Here is a 9,869-nt window from a genome sequence, read left to right as displayed (position 1 = left end):
CTGTCTCTCTCTGTCTCTATGTCTCTCTCTGTCTCCCTCTCTCTCTCTCTGTCTCTATGTCCCTTTCTCTCTGTTGTCTCTCTCTCTCTCTCTCTTTCTCTCTCTCTCTCTCACTCTGTCTCTCTCTGTCTCTCTCTCTCTCACTCTGTCTCTCACTCTCTGTCTCTCTCTTTCTCTCTCACTCTCTCTCTGTCTCTCTCTCTCTGTCTCTCTCTCTATCTCTCACTCTGTCTCTCTGTGTCACTCTCTCTGTCTTTCTCTATCTCTCTGTCTCTCTCTCTCTCTGTCTCTGTCTCTCTCTCGCTCTGTCTCTATCTCTGTCTCTCTCTCTCTGTCTCTGTCTCTCTCTCTCTGTCTCTATGTCTCTCTCTCTCTGTCTCTCTCTCTGTCTCTCTCTCTATCTGTCTCTATGTCTCTCTCGCTCTCTCTGTCTCGCTCACTCTCTGTCTCTATGTCTCTCTCTCTGTCTGTCTCTCTCTGTCTCTCACTCTCTCTGTCTCTATGTCTCTCTTGCTCTCTCTGTCTCTCTCTCTCTCTCTCTGTATCTATGTCTCTCTCTCTCTCTGTCTCTATGTCTCTCTCTCTCTGTTCCTCTCTCACTCTCTGTCTCTATGTCTCCCTCTTTTGTCTCTCTCTCTCTCGCTCTCTCTCTGTCTCTCTCTCTGTCTCAGTTTCTCTCGCGCTCTGTCTCTCTCTGTCTCTATGTCTCTCTCTGTCTCTCTCTCTCTCTCTGTCTCTATGTCTCTTTCTCTCTGTTGTCTCTCTCTCTCTTTCTCTCTCTGTCTCTCTCTCTCACTCTGTCTCTCTGTCTCTCTCTCTCTCACTCTGTCTCTCACTCTCTGTCTCTCTCTTTCTCTCTCACTCTCTCTCTGTCTCTTTCTCTCTCACTCTCTCTCTGTCTCTCACTCCAATTCCAATTCCAATTCAAATGCTTTATTGGCATGAAAGTTTACAGAGAACCATATTGCCAAAGCTTACATAGCAAAAAGGTACAGTTTTCCAACATTCTGTAGGTGTCAATCGATTTGACATTTGTTGGGTACATACAATATTACTTTTAAACAATATTAATTTTAAACAGTCTTAATTTTAAACAGTCCTCAGGTTGTGACATGTTGTTACATATTTGGCCCCAAGGTATGGTCTGTCTCCTTCTCCCAGGACTAATCTCAATTTTGACAGGTCATCCAATTCCTTGAAATCTGGGGTTGCTTGGCTTAGCTTGTTGAATAATATGTTTCTTGATGTGTTGAATTTTTTGCATTTTAGGAGGAAATGCATTTCTGTTTCAACCTCGCCGGCCAGACATTGATCGCATATTCTATTCTCTCTAGGCTGCCAGGATTTCTTGTATCTGCCTTTTTCAATTTCCAGTTGGTGGTCGCTTAGTCTGTACCTGGTGAGGGTCTGTCTCTGTTTTGTGTCTCTGATGGTCGTGAGGTAGTCTGCCAGTTTATATTCTCTTTTTAGGGCCCGGTAACATTCTAATCTGCTTTGGCTTTCGGTTATTTTGTTCCAATGTTCCAGGTAGGTTTCTTTGCATTGTTTAATGATTTGGTTCACTCGGATTGGTGTTTGGACGGCTGTGTTGGTCTGGGGATGGTCAGGGTCCAGCTGAGTACTTAGTTTCAGTAGCAGCTGACTCAGGGGACTCTTTTCTGGGTTTAGCTCTTGGGTCTGAAAGGCTTTGAAATGAAGGGTGTCTGGGGAGCTAGATTTGAGGTGATTTAGGAAGTTTAGTGCTCGTTTTTGGATGTTTATTATCAGTGGGTATCTGCCTAGTTCGGCTCTGCATGCATTCTCTCTGTCTCTCTCTCTATCTCTCACTCTGTCTCTCTGTGTCACTCTCTCTGTCTTTCTCTATCTCTCTGTCTCTCTCTCTCTCTGTCTCTGTCTCTCTCTCGCTCTGTCTCTTTCTCTTTCTCTCTCTCTCTGTCTCTATGTCTCTCTCTCTCTGTCTCTCTCTCTGTCTCTCTCTCTATCTGTCTCTATGTCTCTCTCGCTCTCTCTGTCTCTCTGTCTCTATGTCTCTCTCTCTGTCTCTCTCTCAATTCAATTCAATTCAATTTTCAATTCAAATGCTTTATTGGCATGAAAGTTTACAGGGAACCATGTTGCCAAAGCTTACATAACAAAAAGTACAGGTTTCCAACATTCTGTAGGTGTCAAACGTTTTTTTGACCCTCGTTGGGTACAGACAGTATTAATTTAAACAGTCGTTGACCCTCGTTGGGTACATTCGGTATTGATTTAAACATTTTTAGCGTATATATGCTATGGGTGTGCTCGTTAGTCACTCAATGTTCCTCAGGTTGTGACATGTTGTTACATATTGGGCACCAAGATATGGCCTGTCTCCCTCCCCCAGGACTATTCTTAATTTTGACAGGTCATCCAATTCTTTGAAATCTGGGGTTGTAAGGCTGAGCTTGTCAAAATATATGTTTCTTGTCTCGTTGAATTTTTCGCATTTTAGGAGGAAGTGCACCTCTGTCTCAACCTCGCCGGCCAGACAGTGATCACATATTCTATTTTCTTTAGGTTGCCAGGATTTCTTGTATCTTCCTTTTTCAATTGCCAGTTGGTGGTCGCTTAGTCTGTATCTGGTGAGGGTCTGTCTCTGTTTTGTGTCTCTGATGGTCGAGAGATAGTCTGCCAGTTTATATTCTCTTTTTAGGGCCCGGTAGCATTCTAATCTGCTTTGGCTTTTGGTTATTGTGTTCCAATGTTCCAGGTAGGTTTCTTTGCATTGTTTAATGATTTGGTTCACTCGGATTGGTGTTTGGGGAGCAGTGTTGGTCTGGGACTGGTCAGGGTCCGGCTGGGTAGGAGAACTTAGTTTCAGTAACAACTGACTCAGGGGACTCATTTCTGGGTTCAGCTCTTGGGCCTGGAGGGCTTTGAAATGAAGGTTGTCTGGGTAACTAGATTTGAGGTGATTTAGAAAGTTTAGTGCTCGTTTTTGGATGTTTATTATCAATGGGTATCTGCCTAGTTTGGCTCTACATGCATTTGTTGGTGTTTTCCTTTGGGTGCGAAGAATGATTCGGCAAAATTCTGCATGTAGGGCTTCAATTGTGTGTTTTTCCCATTTAGTGTAGCTATGGTGATTGAGCGGGCCCCATACTTCACTACCGTACAGCGCAATGGGCAGGATTACACTATCAAATATTTTGAGCCAGATTTTGATTGGAATTTGGATGTTGTAGAATTTTCTTTTTATTGCATATAGGGCTCTTCGGGCTTTTTCTTTTAGTGCATTCACTGCTATGTTGAAGCTCCCTGATGCTGTAATGGTTAGACCAAGGTAAGTGTAGCTCATAGTGTGCCCTATGATGGTATCACTGAGAGTAAACTGGTATTTGTTTTCCTGACATCTGGGCCTTTTTTGAAAAATCATGATGTTGGTTTTCTTTAGATTTACTGTCAGGGCCCAATTTTGGCAGTATTTGTCGAGTAGGTCTAAATGTTGCTGTAATCCCTGTTCTGTGGGAGACAGCAGAACCAGGTCGTCTGCATAGAACAGGGACCTCACTTCCCCATCCAGGAGACAGAGACCCGGTGACTCGCTTTGCTCCAGCTTGTCTGCTAACTCATTTATGTATATGTTGAACAGGGTCAGACTCAAGTTGCAACCCTGCCGGACGCCTCTTCTCTGGGTGAAGAAACCGGTGCGTTTGTCTCCAATTTTGACACGGCATTTATTTTTCAGATATATCGATTTAATAAGGTCATAGACTTTGCCCCCTATTCCACACTGAAGAAGTTTGTAATAGAGCCCTTCGTGCCAAATAGAGTCAAAGGCTTTCTTGAAGTCAATGAAACAAGCGAATATTTTCCCATTTTTTGTTTGGTGTATATGTTTTTCAATGAGAGTGTGAAGGGTATAGATATGGTCGGTGGTGCGGTGTTTTGGAAGAAAGCCTATTTGATTTTTTCTAAGGATATTATGTTTATTAAGAAAACCCAGTAATCTGCTATTTAGAATACTGCAGAATAACTTCCCTAGACAACTGTTGACATAGATGCCACGGTAGTTGTTTGGGTCTGATTTGTTTCCACTTTTATATATGGGAGAGATGAGTCCTTGGCACCAGATATCTGGAAAACAGCCCGAACGTAATATGATGTTGAATAACTTGAGTACCACACCCTGCATCTCCATAGTGCTGAACTTGAGCATTTCATTTTTGATGTTGTCTGGACCACAGGCTTTCTTTAGGTGGAGAGATTTTGTTTTTGTGGCCACTTCTTTCCAAGTGATTGGGGAGCCCAGAGGGTTTTGGTTGTCTTTAATTGTTACTTCTAATGTGTGGAGTTTTTCTGTGACTTGATGTTGACTTGAGTTTGATTCGTTTACTGGGATGTCTTTGTAGAGGTTTTCAAAATGTGTTCTCCAGATGTCACCATCTTGGATTGGTAATGCTTGTAATTGAGTTGTACTCAGGTTATTCCACATATCCCAGAATTGATTTTGATTAATGGAGTTTCCAATTTCTTCAAGTCTTTTGTGGGTATAGTTTTGTGTTTTGTTCCTAATGGTGTGTTTATATCTTTTGAGGGTCTCATTGTATCTACTACGCAGGTCTGGGTTGTTTGGTTGGCGATGCTTTTGGTTTGATATTTTTCTCAGGTCTTTTCTGGCATTTTTGCATTCGTGATCAAACCATTTCTCATTTTTTTGTCTTTTGTAACGTTTCCTCTTCTGTTTCACAAGGTCGGCTTTTACAGCTGCCTCATGGAAGATCCTATTTATATCGTCTATGGCCATGTTTACACCATCTCTGGTGATCTCATATAGATTTTCTTTAAATTTTGATATTTTACTTGTGAGATCAGGTGAACTTAGTGCTGTGATGAATTTATCTCCACTGTCTGGGGCCCATCTGTATGTCTGGTTTAGTTTATGGAGATTACTGGGTTCCTTTTTTGTGTCTGTAGTTTGGGCAGAAAGTTTAAGGTACACATTTATTTGGTTATGGTCTGAGAGGGGGGATTGCTGCCTGACAGTGAATGCGTTGATATCGCAGGGGTCCATGTCAGTGATTGTATAATCCACCACACTAGACCCAAGAGTTGAGGAATAGGTGAGTCTCCCTAAGGAGTCCCCTCTGAACCTACCGTTAACTATGTACAGGCCTAAGGCTCGGCAGAGTTGCACTACCTCCCTGCCGCTTTTATTTATTTCACAGTCAAGGTTGTTCTGATTTGTGATGGCTGGTGTGACATATAAAGGGGTCTGGCCAAACACATGGTTGTTGCCCTGTGGGTCTATGAAGTCAGGTTCACATCCGGTCCTTACGTTTAGGTCCCCACATAGTAGCACCTTTCCTTGGGCCTGGAAATGGCTGATTTCCATGTGGAGAGTTTCAAATAACTCCTCTTCAAAATATGGCGATTGTATTGGGGGTATGTAGATCGCACATAAGTAGACATCTTTTTTTGCTATTCCTATGTTTTTATCTAATTTTAGCCATACATGTGATTTCCCCTGTTTTACCGGTGAGATGTGTTTGTCCAGTTCTCCTTTATACCACACCAAGATTCCCCCTGAGGTTCTGCCCTTGCGTACCTTAGTGTTCTTTACTGAGGGCACAATGATTTCATGGTACATTGGAGGACAGTGGGTGGGCACGTCCTTTTGACACCATGTTTCTGTTAACACAATTATATCAATGTCTTTTATAGATTTTAGGAATTCAGGGTCAGTACTCTTCAGCCCAAAAGTTGAGGAGCGGAGACCCTGGATATTCCAGCAGCTTATGTGGAAAGAACGCATCTATATATTTCAAAAAAACAAAGCAAAATGGACCTATTTTGTGGGATGGGTGTGAAAACACTAGTTTCTATAGATGTCTCTCCCTGTCAATTCAATTCAATTCAATTCAAATGCTTTATTGGCATGAAAGTTTACAGAGAACCATATTGCCAAAGCTTACATAGCAAAAAGGTACAGTTTTCCAACATTCTGTAGGTGTCAATCGATTTGACATTTGTTGGTTACATACAATATTACTTTTAAACAATATTAATTTTAAACAGTCTTTGTACTTCATTTGGTACGTTCAATATTAATTTTAAACAGTCTTAATTTTAAACAGTCCTCAGGTTGTGACATGTTGTTACATATTTGGCCCCAAGGTATGGTCTGTCTCCTTCTCCTAGGACTAATCTCAATTTTGACAGGTCATCCAATTCCTTGAAATCTGGGGTTGTTTGGCTTAGCTTGTTGAATAATATGTTTCTTGATGTGTTGAATTTTTCGCATTTTAGGAGGAAATGCATCTCTGTTTCAACCTCGCCGGCCAGACATTGATCGCATATTCTATTCTCTCTAGGCTGCCAGGATTTCTTGTATCTGCCTTTTTCAATTTTCAGTTGGTGGTCGCTTAGTCTGTACCTGGTGAGGGTCTGTCTCTGTTTTGTGTCTCTGATGGTCGTGAGGTAGTCTGCCAGTTTATATTCTCTTTTTAGGGCCCGGTAACATTCTAATCTGCTTTGGCTTTCAGTTATTTTGTTCCAATGTTCCAGGTAGGTTTCTTTGCATTTTTTAATGATTTGGTTCACTCGGATTGGTGTTTGGACGGCTGTGTTGGTCTGGGGCTGGTCAGGGTCCGGCTGAGTACTTAGTTTCAGTAGCAGCTGACTCAGGGGACTCTTTTCTGGGTTTAGCTCTTGGGTCTGAAAGGCTTTGAAATGAAGGGTGTCTGGGGAGCTAGATTTGAGGTGATTTAGGAAGTTTAGTGCTCGTTTTTGGATGTTTATTATCAGTGGGTATCTGCCTAGTTCGGCTCTGCATGCATTTGTTGGCGTTTTTCTTTGGGTGCGAAGGATGCTTCGGCAGAATTCTGCATGTAGGGCTTCTATTGTGTGTTTTTCCCATTTAGTGTAGCTTTGGTGATTTAGCGGGCCCCATACTTCACTACCGTACAGTGCAATGGGCAGGATTATGCTGTCAAATATTTTGAGCCAGATTTTGATTGGGATTTGGATGTTGTAGAATTTTCTTTTTATTGCATATAGGGCTCTTCGGGCTTTTTCTTTTAGTGCATTCACTGCTATGCTGAAGCTCCCTGATGCTGTAATAGTTAGACCAAGGTAGGTGTAGCTCATAGTGTGTCCTATAGTGGTATCACTGAGGGTAAACTGGTATTTGTTTTCCTGACATCTGGGCCTTTTTTGAAAAATCATGATGTTGGTTTTCTTTAGATTTACTGTTAGAGCCCAATTTTGGCAGTATTTGTCGAGTAGGTCTAGTTGTTTCTGTAATCCCTGTTCTGTGGGAGACAGCAGAACCAGGTCGTCCGCATAGAACAGGGATTTCACTTCTCCATCCAGGAGACGGAGACCTGGTGACTCGCTTTGCTCCAGCATGTCTGCTAATTCATTTATGTATATGTTGAACAGGGTCGGGCTCAAATTGCAGCCCTGCCGGACGCCTCTTCTCTGGGTGAAGAAATCGGTGCGTTTGTCTCCAATTTTGACCCCGCATTTGTTTTTCAGATACATTGATTTAATAAGGTCATAGACTTTGCCCCCTATTCCACACTGAAGTGGGGGACATTGGTGGTCCTGTTTGGGCTCCCAATGGTAGAGGGGGTGGGAGGGCTGCGTCTTTTGGCAGTGTTTATGAGGTTTCTTGCGAAGACCCACATCCGCTGTTTGAGTAGATGTATTTCGTCATAGAGGTCCCTTGTGTTGATGTTTGGATGATGGGCCAGGGAGACGTTGGGGAGGACAGAACATCTCGTGTCGATCTCCCTGTTGGTGTTGTGGATTATATAGGCTGGGGTGTCCTTTCTGGGCAGTAGTGTGGAGATCACGATCCGCGCCTCGGGGAATTCCCTGCTGGCCTTTTCCGCCATCCTGCTCACCGCCCTAGCAGTGCCTTCCTGTAGGGTGCGTAGGTCGTTCGTGCCTGTGTGGATCACAATCCATTTGGGGCTTCCAAGGGATTCTTTGTTCAGGATCTCTCTCTCTCTGTCTCTGTCTCTCTCTCTCTCTGTCGCTATGTCTCCCTCGCTCTCTCTGTCTCTCTCTCTCTCTCTCTGTCTCTATGTCTCTCTCTCTGTCCCTCTCTCACTCTCTGTCTCTATGTCTCTCTCTCTCTGTTGTCTCTCTCTCTCTTGCTCTCTCTCTGTCTCTCTCTCTGTCTCAGTTTCTCTCACGCTCTGTCTCTCTCTGTCTCTATGTCTCTCTCTGTCTCTCTCTCTCTGTCTCTCTGTCTCTTTCTCTCTGTTGTCTCTCTCTCTCTTTCTCTCTCTCTGTCTCTCTCTCTCACTCTGTCTCTCTCTCTCTCTGTCTCTCTCACTCTGTCTCTCACTCAGTTCAGTTCAGTTCAAATGCTTTATTGGCATGAAAGTTTACAGAGAACCATATTGCCAAAGCTTACATAGCAAAAAGGTACAGTTTTCCAACATTCTGTAGGTGTCAATCGATTTGACATTTGTTGGGTATATACAATATTACTTTTAAACAATATTAATTTTAAACAGTCTTTCTACTTCATTTGGTACGTTCAATATTAATTTTAAACACTCTCTGTCTCTCTCTTTCTCTCTCACTCTCTCTGTCTCTTTCTCTCTCACTCTCTCTCTGTCTTTCACTCAATTCAATTCAATTCAAATTAATTCAATTCACTTTATTGGCATGACAAGTTACATCTTATGTTGCCAAAGCATCGGAAAACATTCATGTTTGTTCACAAAAATACAGATCTATCCATACAGTGTATAAACAGATATATCCCTGAGTGTATAAATATATACTTTCATATAATTTATATATACTCTTTTCTTATATTTACTGGTTGTCCCTCTGTTTATGGCAAGCTGTAACATAGTGTGCCGCTAGTGTTATGCAATTTCTCTCTTCCCCTAGTAGGTATGGGAGTTTTTGGTCGTCATTCAAATTTCTGAATTCCGGGCATATTTTTGTGAATTTTGGGTAGAAATTCTCCCTTATGCCCTGATATTTTCTACAAGCTGTGAGGAAGTGCATCTCTGTCTCCACCACTCCCTGACTGCAGTGAGAGCATATCCTGTCCTCTCTTGGTAGCCGGGTCTGCCTGTGTCTACCTTTTTCGATTGCCAGGTTATGTTCACTAAGTCTGTACATTGTCAAAGTTTTTCTCAGTTTGCTATCCTTTACCATGGTCAGGTAATCAGCCATGTTGTATTGTCTCTCTGTGTCCCTCTATCTCTCACTCTCTGTCTCTCTCTCTCTCTCTCTCTCTCTGTCTCTCTCTATCTCTCTGTCTCTATCTCTCTCTCTGTCTGTCACTCTCTCTCTATCTCTCACTCTCTGTCTCTCTGTGTCACTCTCTCTGTCTCTCTCTCTGACTCTCTCTCGCTGTCTCTCTAAGCAGCGCCTCGATTTCAAAATTCTCATCCTTGTTTTCCTTGGGACGTTTTACTACGTTAAAGGTGCTATATAAATATAAGTTGTTGTTGTTACCATAGTAAAATGTCCCAAGATGCTTCACAGGAGTATTATAAGACACTGAGCCACAGAAGGAGAAAGTAGGGCAGGTGACCAAAAGCTCGGTCAAAGAGGGAGGCTTTAAAGGAGGAGAGAGGTAGCGAGGCGGAGAGGTTTAGGGAGGGAATTCCAGAGCTTAGGGCCCAGGCAGCAGAAGGCACGGCCACCAAAGGTTGAGCGATTATAATCAGGGATTCTGAAGAGGACAGAATTAGAGGAGCGCAGATATCTCGGGGGGTTGTGGGGCTGGAGGAGATTACAGAGATAGGGAGAGGTGAGGCCATGGAGGGATTTGAAAACAAGGATGAGAATTTTGAAATCGAGGTGAAGCTTAACCGGGAGCCAGTGTAGGTCAGCGAGCACAGGGGCGATGGGCGAACGGGACTTGG

This window comes from Somniosus microcephalus, unplaced genomic scaffold (assembly GCF_052327205.1).
Source record: "Somniosus microcephalus isolate GS21.2 unplaced genomic scaffold, FLI_Smic_1.0 unresolved_chr1, whole genome shotgun sequence".
In the NCBI taxonomy this organism is placed as follows: domain Eukaryota; kingdom Metazoa; phylum Chordata; class Chondrichthyes; order Squaliformes; family Somniosidae; genus Somniosus; species Somniosus microcephalus.
The sequence above is the reverse complement of the archived record's forward strand: the minus strand, read 5'-3'. Positions refer to the sequence as shown.